The sequence below is a fragment of the Manacus candei genome, unplaced genomic scaffold (assembly GCF_025592945.1).
Source record: "Manacus candei isolate 608988 ecotype Guabito, Panama unplaced genomic scaffold, ASM2559294v1 h1tg000007l, whole genome shotgun sequence".
In the NCBI taxonomy this organism is placed as follows: Eukaryota; Metazoa; Chordata; class Aves; order Passeriformes; family Pipridae; genus Manacus; species Manacus candei.
The window spans coordinates 3,828,123-3,843,761 of record NW_026138055.1 but is presented as its reverse complement, the minus strand read 5'-3'; the positions used below and the strand labels follow the sequence as shown (position 1 = coordinate 3,843,761).

Sequence of the window (15,639 nt, the reverse complement as noted above, 5' to 3'; positions counted from 1 at the left end):
TGCTTGAGTGGATCAAGCTTCCTGGCATCTCCCTGCCAGTACCCTGTCCAGGCCTTGCAGCATCAGCAGTTTCTCATCACTTCCCAACAGTAATTAGTTTTTTTAACTGAGCTTGGGTGTTTTATTATTTCCTAAAACTATGTATGTTCTATTTCATTTAAAAGTGAATGAGGAGAAGGGGAAGTACCTCAGCCTACCCCCCTTTGTAAGTAAGGCTGAATGTCCATGACAACATCCTATGGCCTTCTGATCCATGCATCAGCAAAACTAACCAGACCAACCCAGACTCAGACCTGTGAGGTACATCCTGATCAGCTCAGCAGCACCAGTCCTGCTGGGAGGGGAAGGCAGAGCCCAGCTTGTTTTGCTCCTCACACGGCTGACAAGGTAGAGGCAGGAGAAGGACTCCCAGCTTCTCCACACTGCCACAGAAAAACAATGATCCAGCTGCCATATCTGGAGGACTCCAGCAGCAGAGGGTCCCACACAGCAGGCGCCTGCAGCCCCCATCAGATCCCTGGCATGGAAGAGCTGCCAGACTCCTGCAATGGGACTTCAGGGAGCAGGAGATGCTGGCAGGGCGCACCTCTGCGGATCAACCTCTTTTCGCAGGCAACTAGACAAGGGGGAATGGCCTCAAGCTGCACCAGGGGAGGTTCAGGTTGGATATGAGGAAAAATTTCCTCACTGAAAGAGAGGTTAAGCATTGGAACAGGGTCTCCAGAGGAAGGGTGGAGTCCCCATCCCTGGAAGTGTTAAATAGAGAAGCAGAAATGGCACTTTGCCATACAGTTTAGTGGCCATGGTGATATTAGGTCAAAAGTTGGATTTGGTGATCTTGGAGGTCTTTTCCAACCTTAATGATTCTATGATTCAATGATTCTCTCTCTTGATATCCTTTGAGGACACTAGCAGCCCTCACAGTCCCCTCACCAGGAGTACATTCCTGTGCCCCTCAGGCTTTTGTGTCTCTTGCCGTATCTAAAAAGATAACTGAATCTAGACAAAACTGATCTGTTTTCAGCACTTGGTCATACTAGAACAGAAGGTCTGGTGGCAGCCAGCACAGACACCCCCTCCATCTCCAGCACTATTAATTTTCCCCCCTGAGCATGGACAAGATGGCTGCTGGCGTGGCCATTGCTCCTCACAAAATGTCTGCCATGGTGACCTGTCCTCACTGCAAAATGGTTGCCACTAGAGTCACCACCAAGGTTCAGATGGCTTGTCACTATTTTCCCTGCCCCACGCCAGGAGTTTATTCTCTGTCCTGTCATAGCATGGTCTCTGCCTGCCCTACCTGCTGAAGGGAAAGCATGCCTGGCGCTTCCCTTTGGGATACCATTATCTATCCTCCCACAAGGACAAGGTGGGGAGGAAAGGTCACAGGCTCCCAGGCTCACTGTCCCCTCCCCTCACTGCGAAGGTAATCCACCTTCCCTCACTGCAAAGGTAATCTAGTGAGCTATGGGAGATTAAAAGATTACAATTCTTGATGTTATTGGTACGGAACAAAGGAGATGAGGGAATGTAAACAGCCAGGGAAAAAGCACAGGGGAGGAAACAGAGATGGAAAGTGAAAAATGGAAAATAGGCCAAGAATAAATTTGCATCTTAAATTCTGCTGAACTTAGTCTATTAATAAGTAGACAAATCCGTCAAATCTGCTCATCTGAATGGAAAGTTTTATATCAGGCTGCACATCCCCAGCAGAACTTAACACAGGCTGTGAAAGGATAAGGACAGTGAAATCCCCACAAGGAAAAAGTCAGCAGTTATTGATTCCCTGTTCTGAGGGGGAGCACGGCTGACAGCAGTGCAAGCTGTCCTGGTTTGACACTGGACACTACACAACTCTTTAACGAAATCAGATGTGTGCAAACCAGGAGGTGGCATCTCGGAAAGACTAATGCCTGTGCTTGACTTGACCAAGGGGGAACAGCCACTGAAGTAATTGCAGTGGAAATTAAACTTGTGAAGTACAAGTTAATCTTGATATTTTGATTTTTTTAGGGAACTCTTGAGTGTGTTTTTCCCAAAGTGCCATTTGCTGGAGGTATGCCATTAGATGTTGTTTCATTCAAGATACATGCTTCTGATCTTACAGGTGAGAAATAAAGGATAACAACCTGGGCTCAGTAAAGACATTAAAAACAAGCAACACCAAGACCAGCCCTATTATAGTGTTGTTTCTTAAATGTTATGACTGCTGGAACCTGAACCATGACTTGCAAATTGTCAAGGCTGTTATCACTGTGCGTTTTCTTGTCCAGTCCTTTGTTATTAAGTTATACTGCTATACTTAAACTGGAACATTGAACCATCCCTCCACAGAAACTTCTCCCAACATCTCCCAGATCTCCTCTCCAGAATGAACCATCTGAGGTGACTCCACAACAGAATGGCAGTTCTATTGTATTCCAGATTTTGGTCTTTCAGTCTTTCTTTCCCAAAGAAAGTTTCTATTGCAAAGTTTCTGTCTTTTTACATGTCTTTTTTTATAAAAGCAGTCACTAGAGTGGTTGATCTCACCAAACACGGGTAGGTGAGACTCTGATACCCAGGGTGTGACTTAAGCTGAGGCATCTACTGCTATTTGAAATGTTGTGGGCTATTTTGTCAGCAGGACACCTGATGGGACAGAAGGACATGGGTCCTTCTGCAGGCCTTTTGTCTCTCCTGCTAGTCCCATGCAGATTCAGATGCATGGTGTGCTATTTTTTTACCTGTATTGTGCACAGCCAGGGCTTGGCATTTATGATCCTTGTGGATCCCTCCAGGACATTCCACGATTCTGTGATTTTTGGGATACTCGAGCATACCTCAAATGGTATTAGGTGCCTATTTTATAGGCAGCTGTGTCAAATCCCTACAATTTAACTAAGCTCAAGATTAAGTCACCTAAATTTAAGTGTCTAAGCTAGGTGGGTTTATGGACAATAAGGGCATAAACATCTATCAGCAGAAAACATCTTGTCAATAGTGTTTGTGTAGCCTAAAGAACCATTCAGCTGGACAGTTAGGAGGGGCTCATTTTGGGGATGTGCCTACAAATATTGAGCATCATTAAGTATTCCTCAGAGGGATGTTCTCCTTCCTCCCTTTATAGTCAATGAAGAAAAATTGTGACATCTAGAATTCATCTAACCTATTTTGGATTACTATTTTTGGATGTGATTGTTTGCAACCTAGAAATGTCTTTTGTTACCACTGTCTATGTCAAGAGTCTATAAGAATACCTCAAAGGCACATAAGTACAGGGTGGGCATCTGGGGTTATGTGAAATGAATCCCTCACTTTGAGTCATGTGGATTTGTATCTCATTTTCAAGGCATCCTGTATAGATCAAGATTATCTTCTAAAGACACAAAGCCACAAATTTTCCAGGCAGTTAGGAGCTTATTCTTTCACTTCAAGATAGGCTGGTCTAAACCAGCTTCAAACTAGAAATTGAGCATTTTTATTGCAGTATTAATATTAGGACTATTAATAGTAGTATTAATAGTAGGACCAAAAATGTCTAATAATCTCTACTGATTGACAATGAAGGAGGGTACAGCACTGTGCTAACAGACACCTACAACTTGCTGTTGGTTTGCACCCAAATCCTTTGTCAGTTCACTTCAGACTAAAACAAAGATTGTCTAGATGCACCAAAAGTACAAAGGAATATGTTCAAACTCCAATCTTAGGTTTGACCCAAAAGTACTGAACAAAATTCTTCTCAAAGTTACATTCTTAAAACCTAAGGTCCTCTCTTGCTCTTTCTAACTTTTAATTCTTTAGAGGATAAGAATTTCACAATATACAGAGTTATGTGAATTGGTTTTGGTTTTTTTTTTTCTTGAAAACACAAATCAAAATGTTAATGAGGCATTTTAAAGCCTTTGAAGATTTGGACCTCAGTCTTTTTAGATATATTACAGTTTTTCTTCAAGCAGTAGTTAGTATTTATTCCACTGCAATGTGTAGGTCAAAGTCGAATATTTGCAGCTTTATTCTATGGAGGACAAAAAGCAAGCATTACCATAACAGTATAGTTTTGTATCACAACAGAAATATTGAAAGAGATTATTATTCATTATTCTGCTGAATAATAAAACATTTTGTAAGTGGAAAGAAAATCACATATAATACAGTTCTATTTTTACAAAACAAATAACAATAGAACAAAACCCCTACAATATTACTATCCATTAATGCAACAATATCTGTACTTGGAGTGTTGCAAAATGCATAATTACAATATAAACAATTTCCAGAGAGCAGTCTTGTGTGGTCATACTTTAAAACAGAAAAGCATTTTGGCATCAATAAAAAGATCTAACTATGACACATGTCAGAAGAAATATATGTGCTTCAATGAGCTGCTAATGCAAGTTCCAATCACCACAGTCTCAAGAGAAACAATCTCATTTAAAATTTGGCAGTCAATTCAAACTGTACTCTTTCTTTTCTCGTCTCCCCTAATTTAATATATAGCAATAAAAACATTTGGAAATAATTAGATGCCAAGTTACCATTAATAATTTACCTTGTGGCAAAGATCCAGTCACTGAAATCAAATATTTCAGTGCTTCCAAAGAAACTGGTAATGTGTCTTTTGTATTTAAGTTCTATAGTCTCCAAAGAATTTGAGAAATGCACTTATCTACATTCTGATATGTAATATAGGCAGAATTTGGCTACAGATAGACATGGTAAGGGCATCCTCCTCATGTTACAATGAGGATCATACAACCTTTGTTTTTCAGGGAGTGTTAACATGCTCTATGTTAACTGTCCAGGACCAGTTAACTAGCAGTAGTTACATCATCCAGTAAAGACACAACTATATTTTAAGCTATATGTACTGTCTCATGTTTGAAGCATTTACTCAATACTTTAATAATTATGCAAATAAATGATAAGATTATACATAAAATAAACATATATTACCAGATTATAAAGAGGAAATTTAATCCGAAAACAGGATTGTGTGTAGTGCCTGTACTTCTGACTCCTCTAAAGCCTCCAGACAAGCAATGATCATGATGAGCTACCCTCAGGTGAGACTGCAAGGTAGTCTGCAAATCCCTGTGAAGCCACTTATTCTCATTTCTTATCCTTTTTAAGCACCTAGCAGAAATCCTTGTATAAGTATTGTTCAAACACTATCAGTCAATAATTACTTATGTAGTAGATATCATTACAAGTGCATTCCTATAATTCCATACTGACACTGATCATCCACTATTCATTCCCCTGAGTGAAGATTCAGAACAAATAACACAGAGCAGTGAACATTAGCATGTTTAGAACAAAAAAAGCCTTGAAATTTGTTAGTACAAACCAGATATCCAGCACTGGCTATACTAAGGAAAAGCCAGATACACTATTGAGAGAAGTATCCGACTGTGATAGCTGGAGTAGCAAAAAAGGAATAAAATTCAATAGCACAAAGTACAGACTTGAGCCCTTAGGGACCAATAACAAGCATTTCTACCTTTAGGTAGAAATTTATCAGTCACAATTAATGAAAAGTAAAAGGATTTGGATGTCTTACATAGTGACTGGATGGCTGCAAGCCACTGATGTGATATAGCTGTGAAAAAGGCTAATGCAAAGCTTGTCTGTTTTCAGGAGATGTAGAGAGATCCTGCTATCCTTTACAACCCTCCTGAGACCTCAGTTAAAGCATCACTGTCATCCACAATTAAGAAAGACCAATTCTATCTGAAAGATTAATGAAGGCCAATACAGCAATGTTATGAATGAAGAACCTGTCTTTAAATGCAGTAACTAAAAGAGTTTGGCTTAGGAGGACAAAGACTAAACGTTATATGGTTACTTGGCCTAAATGTATTGGCACTTCCACTCCAGAAAGGTACAAGTTCTAAGTAGGCTAAATGTGGGTAGGAAACAATCAGTTATTTACAGGTCTTGAGGACTGAAAATTGCAAGGTGAGTATCTAGTCATCAGATTTTGGAATAAGAAAAATTAGAAGTAGGACAATGGATCAGATTCTGGTGAAAAAAAATAGAATTAGGACAATGGAGTTTGCTTTCTGAAAATGGAGTTTGATTAGTTTATGAAAGCAGCTATTCAAATACCTCTTGAAGATATTGAGAAATAGGATTTGGTGACCCAGGAACTCCTTCCCAGTTTTGTACTCTCATAAGGAACTAGCTACTACAAAACAAAGATTACATAAAATGAGTCTTACTGATGAATATTAAGTATTTTATCTGACTTTGGCTTGTTTAATGCTTGTTGGAATGTGTTTGGACTCAAGTTCAATTAAGTATTTAGGATCTCTGATCTTATTAATCTAGTAACTTCCTATTAGATTCAATAATTCATTTATTTGGTAATGAAGGAACTTTAAAAGATTTCAGGAGCTCAAATTTCAAATAGGAACTGTGTCACAGACAACACTCGGAAAGGGCAAGATAAGAACCTGGGGAGGATGATCACGTGTAGAACAGAGCAGTGTTGTCCATAATAAGAGACTTTATCAGCTTAAAGAGTTCTAAGGCAGAAAAGGCCACTAACTTTACTTCTACTGTATGAAAAAAGACCCATTAAAATTTACTCTATTATCCACAATATTAACTTCAATAACAAGTATTGTACTTGACTATAACATGTGTTTGGCTATCACATAAATTCTAGGAGTGCATCCAGTCTTGACTCAAAGGCGTCAAGAAAGGGTGAATTCATCAATTCTACTGGTAGTTTGTTCCAGTGATTAATCATGCCTAGTGTAAAAAGTGTGTAGTGCATTCCTAATTGGAATTTGTCTGCAAGATTAAAGACCCATTTTATATCTGGTGTTTCCTCCCAGCAGAGGTTTATATATTCTGCAATGAAACCAATGTTTAAGCTCTGTCTATACGGCACTCTGGCACTGTCCCAGCTCCTTATCAGAGTGAGACTAAGGCGTATGTCGTTCCCATCCCATCACCTGCACTCTGACTTCTTTGTAAACAAAATCCTGGCTTCCAAGCAACATAGAAACCATAAGTCTGGACTACTAGAAAATCTCAACTCCATGGCATTTTCTTTTTCTAGCAGATAAATTAGATGAAATCACAGTATTTTTTGTTCATCAGAGAAACAACTTTTACCAGAAAATATAATTTTTCAGCCTGGGAAAAAATGGTTGCTCTTCTTCATGTTGTACAGGATTTCAGTGTTACTTTAAAACTCATTTTATATTACTACTTTATATTATATTCCATTACTAGTCTCACCAATGTCATGACCCTGGTGAAAATCACCTTTCTGTTCTTACTTCATTAACACTTTCAAAAGCTACTCTTATTGGTTTTTCCACATAACTATAATGGGAGGTCAGATTCAATCACTCATCTCTTATGACCCTACATACTTTCCAGCCTTTGTCTTTTCCTAGTATGCAGTTTCTTCTCTCTTGGTGTGATAGTTATTCAATATTCTATTAAATCCTAGTTAATATTGTGGTCTGGAGGAAATCTAGCATGGAACAGTATCCTTAACAACTAGCTTTTTCATGACCTTGAAAATGTGTTTCCAGGATGATTTTGGATTTTTTCTTCTTGCTTTATTTTGGCAAAGTGATAAAAAAATAAACAGGAAGAGAAAGTAAAACACTATTTGTTCACAAAACAGAACTGATTTTTAACTAATTTTAATATCTTTGACAAATCTCAGCAGTAACTAAATGATCATGAGAACTAAATTACCCTCCACCCCAGAGACAAACAGAGAAGAGTGGATTAGCATAGTGGTTCCCTTTCCCAGCTACATTTTCAGGAGACAAATACTGAAGGGTCAGTTGCCTGAGCATTTTACCCTGTGCTTTTGTGATGTCACATTGTGCATTGCATTCTGTAACACCTGGGATATTTGCAGTATCTGTGAGATGCGCACAAATGTCTCTGATAAACCAAATCTTCCAGCATTATGCTTGGGAACAGGGTCAGTGCCTGAATGACTGGCTCCTGTAATGGATGTGAGCAGTCAGGTCTTTCAAACTGAAGCCAAAATGCAGATATTGTTAAGCACACATAATGTGGTTTGCTAACAGCGGGTGAACTTCATATGTCTCAGATATTAGGATGGGCAAGCACTCTAAAGGGTGTCAACTGTGTACAAATTAAAAACTATAAAAATCTTTTTCTGCTACCAGATTTTTAAAAGAAAATACTAACCTGATCTTTCAGTAGGATTTTATGCTGATTGTTAAGTAATAGTCTTATTTATATTTTGTCTGTAGCTGACTGTCCCAAAACAGAGAGAGACATTTTGTGTGTAGTAGCTCAGAAAGGATATGATAAAACCAGGAAAATAGAGAAGGCTGAAATGGATGATTCCTAGCATGGACTGACTAAAAGCAACTAAGTTATGTAGGACCAAGTTAGTTTTGACTTTTCATCCTGGAAAAAGTTACTCCTAAAGAAAACGAAAATTAATGAATGACAAGGATAGGGTGAATAAGAGATTATTTCTTCCTATCTTCTCCAGTATAGGAAGAACTGGGGATCACCTATTAAACTTATCGTGTGGTAGGTTCAAATCAAAGGCAAAAGTGATTTTTCTCAACAAACACAATTAGCTATGGAGAGTTTCACTATCACAGTGCATGTTGTGAATGCCACAAGTTTTACACATGCTCTAATGAAAACTGAACAGAACAATATTACGCTGAAGTTACTAAATGTGCAGACATTGTGCAATTCTCAGAAAATATTGAAGCCTGGGAATATATTCAGGAAGCATATTTATGTTTAGTCTATTCCTATAATCTTTCCTAAACATTATTGTGTATTTATTTTATATATATCCTATATAAAAGACCCTTTGTTATGGATCAAAAGGCCAGTGCATCATGAGACATCATCAACAGAGCTTGAGAAATTAAAATGTGCTGCAGTTCAACAGAACATTTAAATGAATGCTTAGTTTGATTTCATTGAACCTTCGGTTTATGCTTAACCTGTTTGTAGAATAGGAAATGAAACAACTTTCTGCTTAACTCTTCTAAGGAAATAGAATCAGTGTTTGTACAAGACAGCAAACCACAAACCTCTGGAAAGACCTGCACTGAGAAAGTATATCTTACATGCAGAATTGCATACGTTGAGGATGCTAAATTAGAGACTTTATGTGACAGACTAAAGGAGGGTAACATTTAAATGGAATCATTTTGTATTAGTAACATCAGCTGTAAGCAATAATATATGCCTGTACAGTCCAGGTTATATCTGTGCTCAGAATATGTTACAAGACCTCAGTCCTGTTGGACTAACGATATGCACCTTTAATATGCTAAGGATATACCCCATATTACATTATCCCCACAGGGATCTCCTGGCTCATTAACTTCTTCTGCTTTGAGCAGTAATGTGGCACTAATCTTACCAAGGAAACAAACTTGCAAGTTCTGAAAGTCGCATCCTTGCCACTAGGAGCATATTTTTGTTCAGCTGGAGTTGGCATTTTGCCACAAGACTTTGGGAAAAGTCAGGAAATGTTTTTAACTAAATGCAATGAAAGTTAGAGATGTGTATCTGCAATATCTGCAGTAGCTTCTTAATTGTCTTAGGGTCATAAAAATGTCCAGGACTGGAGGAGCCTCAGGAGACGCAGGTTCTGGCTGGAAATTTTCCTTACTTTGGCTTTCCAAGTGCTTTATGTTTGGTTTTCAGGTTCTTCTGGATGTCCAGATAAAGTCCACTGTACTTCTTATCAGTTATTAGAGCAGAGGTGCTTGGTACCATTTCGAAACATAGTGACCAGATATGACACAGTACCTCTGGTCTCGTGACTGGCACTTGGAGGTTATGTGGATGCCACAGGGTAACTCAAACAACAACAAAATTTTTAGGCACCTGAACCGATCCTTTAGGGTTGAGTCAATATGAAATTAGCAGACCCGAAATACAGATGTCTGCATGGGCTGGAGCAGTGAGTTAGACATAGGGGTCTGGCCACCTTTGCTGGTTTTTGGCTGGGGTACAGTTACTCTTCTTCAGAGTAGCTGGTGTGGGGCTGTGTTTGGGGTTTGTGCTGGAAACAGTCTTGATAACACAGGGATGTTTTTGTTGTTGCTGATCAGGGCTTACACAACACCAAGACCTTCTCTGCTCCTCATCCCAGCAGTGAGGAGGCTAGGGGTGCATGAAGAGTTGGGAAGCGGGCACAGATGGGACAGCTGACCCCAAATAACCCAAGGAATATCCCAGACCATATGTCATCATGTCCAGTACATAAAGCTGGGGAAGAAGAATGTTTGGAATTACAGCGTTTGAATTCCCAAGTAACCACTGATGTGGTGGAGCCCTGCTTTCTTGTGCATGGCTCAACATTTGCCTGTCCATGGGAAGTGCTGAATTAACTCCTTGTTTGTCTTGTTTGTGTGCTGTGCTTTGCTTTACCTATCAAACTGTCTTTATCTAAACCCACATATTTTCTCACTTTTTTGTTTCCAATTCTCTTCCCCAGCCCACTGGGGAGAAGCAAGTGAGCAGCTGTGTGGGGCTTAGTTGTGAACTGGGGTTAAACCACAATAACACCCTAAAATACCGGTCATTTTTAAAAGTGGATGTGAACAGGACTTCTGAAAAATTTGTACCCCAATGAAGCAGCCTGTGAAGGTGAGTAGGACACTTCAAGACATCTCAGGGGCATGAGATCTGTGCTTATGTAGGTGAATTTTACCCAAGGCATTTTATTCAAGGAAAGCTGAAAGGCCACCTAGGCTGCGTAGACTGCATTAACTAGAGGTCTAATGTCACTTTAGGCACTAAATCAGATCTCCAACTCCTTCTTCAGAAGGAATAGGTCTTGTATAGGCCCTGTGTCTGCCACTGGTACACTTTTGTCCTCTTGAATACTGCTAAATGTCTTCATTTGAGGAACTGAGCTGTATCTGAGATCTCCACTGACTACAATAGAAGTTCATAGCTTGCCTCAGATATTATCTACATGTCAGCATCTACACTGAGGTATTTTGCAGCACACATTGACTGCCTGAACACAACTATGACATTATATGAGACACCTGGGCTGTTTCACCTGCCCTGCAGCTGCTGCAGGCTTGTAGGTGTATCCCTGCACTGAAGACACCTAAATACAGATGCCCACATGTAGGTATCCGTCACCACCAGGGACACTGTAGGATATGCAAGGAATCTGCACAGGAGTGTGTGGCATGCCATGGTGTTTGTAGGAAAACCATATCCTTTTGGAGCATCAGCTAGAATTGGAATGTCAGGCAATAATACTACATGCCCAGACTTTGTCAGCTGAATCAAGCTACTGCATTTTAGTAAAGTAACTCATTTGTTTAAACATAGAGCCACCTGATATGCCCTAGAATATTCAGGAGGTCCATGTGGAGGCACTATGCCATTCCAGGAAATCTCGCATGACATGAGATGCTTCTGTTTAGGCAAGTGCTATGTCTCTGAAGTTGATTCCCACCCTAAATGTCACTTTTATCTACATTAGTACTCTGATAATGTTCACAAATGTATCAGCATGCTTTAAGCTGACATTTAGACCCTAGTTAATTAAAACCAGGTTTTTAATCAAGAACTTTCTTAATTTCCTCCTTATGAGTGTTAATATGATTTTGTAAATCATTCATTTTTATCAGTGCCGTGCCAATGCCAAGGTTTTTCAAAACACTTCTTGCCAAAGAGTTTAGGTGCATGGAGTAGTGTAGCCCATGATAAGATTCACACAGAAAGCTATTCCATCATGAATTCTTTTCTGCAAGGATTTTAAGCCTGCAGGCTGCACTTACAGATAAAAGAGAATCTTGGAAGTGAGTAGCATCTAATTTGAAGTACCCTTTTATTTTGTTCTAATAGCATTGCTTTAAAAAGATTTCTCATTTTTATGGGATCTTTGTAAACAAATACTTATAAATTCATGAGTTTTTTTCTTTCCTTAAATTACAAAACAGTAAAAAAATGGTTTAATTCAAATGACATCTTCTGATGGAAAACTGTCTGAAAAACAGCGTGGAAAAAAAATAACAGCTTTGATAAGGTTTTCATTCATTCAACGGTTTACAAATTTGTATTGCCACGTTTTCTTCTTTAGAAACACAAAGTATAGTACATTTTGCCCCAGAAGGGAATACAATGACTGGTGGTCTCCATCAAGATTTTGTTGGCTCTGTGTATAAAGCCCAAACTTCACATTATGCTGTACTTGTGGTTATTGAACCTCTGACAGCTGTAACTGTGGAACAGAAGTGGGTAATCTGAGTCTGAGTAGGTTGTAGAACACTTGCTGGGTAATATATTATTCAAATGATGTGATTCCTGAGCAGTCTTAAAAACTGTCAGTGGACTAGACTGGTTATCAGAGGAATTAAACAGCACATTTTGCTCAGTTCTCTGCTGTGCTAAAACATCCTACTTAGCTGAGGTGTCCTTGTTGCTTCACAAGTTAATTTACTTAGAGCTAGTTTGAATATATCCACATAGCACTGCATTTTGTAGCAATACCTAAGTTGGAGCAAATAACTCCTAGTGTCCATCTTTCCAGACAATACACAAATTAATTTTGCAAGCAATGCAACCAGGACATTTTGTTTTTCTGTGTCTTTCTAGGTGATATTTAAGATCTAATTTTCCGAAATAAAGATTGAAGACATTTCAGAACTCAAGAAGTCTCTCATGTGTCAAATTATCATGTGTATACCAGTAAATACGCCCTGATAATCTCAAAAGATTAAAAGTGTTTCCATAAACTGAAGTTGAAAAAGATTTGGGGAAATTAAAGGGAATACACTGGTGCAAGAGACGGATAGGAAACTGTTAAACTCTTAAAGCTGGCCTCATGATTTTAAATTACTGCATTCATGCTAAAATAAAGTGTCTTCAAAGGACAAGACATTTGTTTCATACTGGCAAATACATCTGCTCAGCAAACCATGTCCTTAAGTCAAGGGGCTTGAAATCTATATGAAAGTCATTCAGTATTTGAGGAACGATGCAGAAACAGTTACTATGAATGTAAAATATTTCTAAACCTTGTCCACAAAGTGATTTCACTAACACATACCTCAAAGAGAAGGAAGGACAAAAATAATAATCACAGTTACAAACTCTTAACTTCCCATATAACATTGGACATGGGATCTTAGGATCTGATTATCTGCATGAAGTAATATATTGGAACAACCTGGTCTAGTGAAGATGTCCTTGTCCCTTTCATGGGCTTTGGAATTAGATGCGATTTTGTCATTTAGTTGAGACTAATGCCTATATTTTAGTCTTTCAAAGTTTTTGGTTTGAGAAAGATTTTCATTCATAAGGAATGTTCTGTGCTTTTCCACTTAGTATGAGTAAATTCTGTTATTTCTACTTGTCTAGCTTCAGTTCTAGGTGTTGCATCCTCTTAAACATTCTTCCACTGTAATGAAGTAATGAAGCCATGAAAAATAGTCTCTGTTTGTAGGTATTAGAGACAGTGAATAAATCACTGCTAAACTCCTCTGAACTTAGCTAATAGAAAAGCTTATGTTTCTCCCAGAGAGACCAAGCTCACACATCTGTAGCATTCAGTAGCTATTATGGGTGGGTTTTTAATTCTGTGATGTATATGATTCAAATTTTTTTTATTGTTTTTGTTTCAGAAAGAGCTGCTTGAATTTAAGTATCAGACCTGAGACGCAGGTAAATAAAAATAAAAGCTGTGGTATGAACCTCCACTCTGATAGCTACTGTAGCTCTCTATATGGCTTCTTCACCTTCAAAACAGGAACCGTGTAGCAGTGTGCAGGCAGACTGACACCTTCACCTATACACTGGGTTACTGAGAGGAAAGGTTTCTTTAAGGCCAGTGACTGTGACATTAGTGCTGAACTACAGGTTCCCCACCTAGTAACCTGTTCATCTGCCCATACATCACAGCCCAGCGCTGCCAGTCTCTAATAAAACACTGGGCTTTAACTGAACCCTTCACAGCATAAACACTTGCCTTGTCCAGGAGCTATTCCATGTCTAATACACAATCAGTAATAAAAGAAAAAGAAAGCAAAAATGACTGGGCAGCGTCTTCATCCTGCAGCTTGTTCCTCTCTGCAGCAAATCCACATGATGGTACTTCTTCTCTTGCAGAGGTCTGATAATGCAGTAGCAACAAAGAAATGTCAATTAGCACTTCCACTGAAAGCAGAAAATCCCATATAGATGGATCCTCACTGCCTTTACGAAAGATTATATATATATATGTTTATATCCAGTTCCTACCAGCATATCCAACCAAAATGATTTTACAGTAGTTAAATATAGACGATGTTTTCTTTATTCTGGAAAGAATCAATGCCAGGAAACAATAGAGGGAACAAGGTAAATTATGGCAAGACAAAAAAGTATTTACACAGATCTTCCAGAATATGCTGAAGTGCTGATTAAGAGAAACACTTAAGCTTTACTTGATTCCTTCTTTGAGATAAAGGGGTCTAATCAAGAGCTGTAAGTATACCCAGAAGGCCAATCTGAACACTCTGCTGAGTAGATTGCCATGAAAACTTCAATTTGCAGAGAAACCTGATAGTTTTATAAAAGGTAGACTTGGAGGGAGTGTCTGGTTTGCTGTCTTTTAGAATCACAGAATGGTTTGGGTTGGAAGGAACCTTAAAGATCATGCAGTTCCAACCCCCTGCCATGGGCAGGGACACCTTCAACTATCCCAGGTTGCTCCAAGCCCTGTCCAACCTGGTCTTGAACACTTCCAGGGATGAGGCAGCCACAGCTTCCCTGGGCAACATGTGCCAGGGCCTCACCGCCCTGACAGTAGAGAATATCTTCCTAATATCTAATCCAAACCTATTCTCTTACAATTTAAAGCCATTTTAGATATTTCTTTTGTATAGCAGTCAAAAAAAGATGGAAATACCTTGATGGGATCAGTGGTATTGCCATGGACTAATAGATTTCTGGAGATGATCATCAGTTTAAAAGTGAGCTACAGAGTAGCCCCAAGGTTGTGACAAACAGTCAGCAATGAAGAAAAAAAGGTAAGGCAGAGGTTAAAAATATTTAATTACTTACAGAGCAAGGTAAGAGGAAAAACTCCATACTTTTAAAAAGTGTGGACAACCAGAGCTCAAAGTTTAACTAATTTATGACCATGAATACAGGCGTAAAGTATGAGAAAGGATGAATTAAAACATTGATGTAGACTATGAATTTTGGAGTCTTCAGGATCAGTCTCCTTGGAAAGAAGTATTACACATTTTTCTGTATGGGACATTGGTATCAAAGTTAGGTAGCAGTGACAGCAGAATGATTTTTGTTGCTGTGCCATCTTGGGGAGACTGGAAAAAATCCTGACAGGTACAACTGCAATTTTTTAAAACCTTGTAACCTCCTTGTCATTTCATTTTCTCCTGTCCTTGTAACCATTCACCTCCTGTCTTCTCTTACCAATCGTGCACTAGAATCACACCTATGCTCCTTGTATGTAGAGCAGTTCTTTCCAGCATCTCTGGCTGCTTTTTGCTTTTTTTCTGCCCTGTGCAACTTAGATATAAAACAGAATGTTCAGGAAAAGCCCACGTGAACCTAACTCTGCTTTTAGGAAACTCAAGGCAAGTTTTGCCAGGAGTTTGAAGGGAACAAAGTTAAGCAGTATGAGCTCTTTTGAAAATC

The 15,639-nt window shown here is 38.9% G+C and overlaps 2 long non-coding RNA genes across 2 annotated transcripts; one reads left to right on the top strand and one right to left on the bottom strand.

Annotated features, from left to right (window-relative positions):
- The first annotated feature begins 510 nt into the window (after positions 1 to 510).
- LOC127481576 (uncharacterized) lies at positions 511 to 10,409 on the top strand. The gene is made up of 3 exons (XR_007908257.1): positions 511 to 1,426; positions 2,014 to 2,107; positions 10,083 to 10,409. It is a non-coding gene; the product is annotated as an uncharacterized LOC127481576 (long non-coding RNA).
- LOC127481601 (uncharacterized) lies at positions 4,990 to 13,803 on the bottom strand. The gene is made up of 3 exons (XR_007908270.1): positions 13,734 to 13,803; positions 6,094 to 6,172; positions 4,990 to 5,118 (listed from the first exon to the last, which is right to left on the bottom strand). It is a non-coding gene; the product is annotated as an uncharacterized LOC127481601 (long non-coding RNA).
- Between the last annotated feature and the right edge of the window lie 1,836 nt (positions 13,804 to 15,639).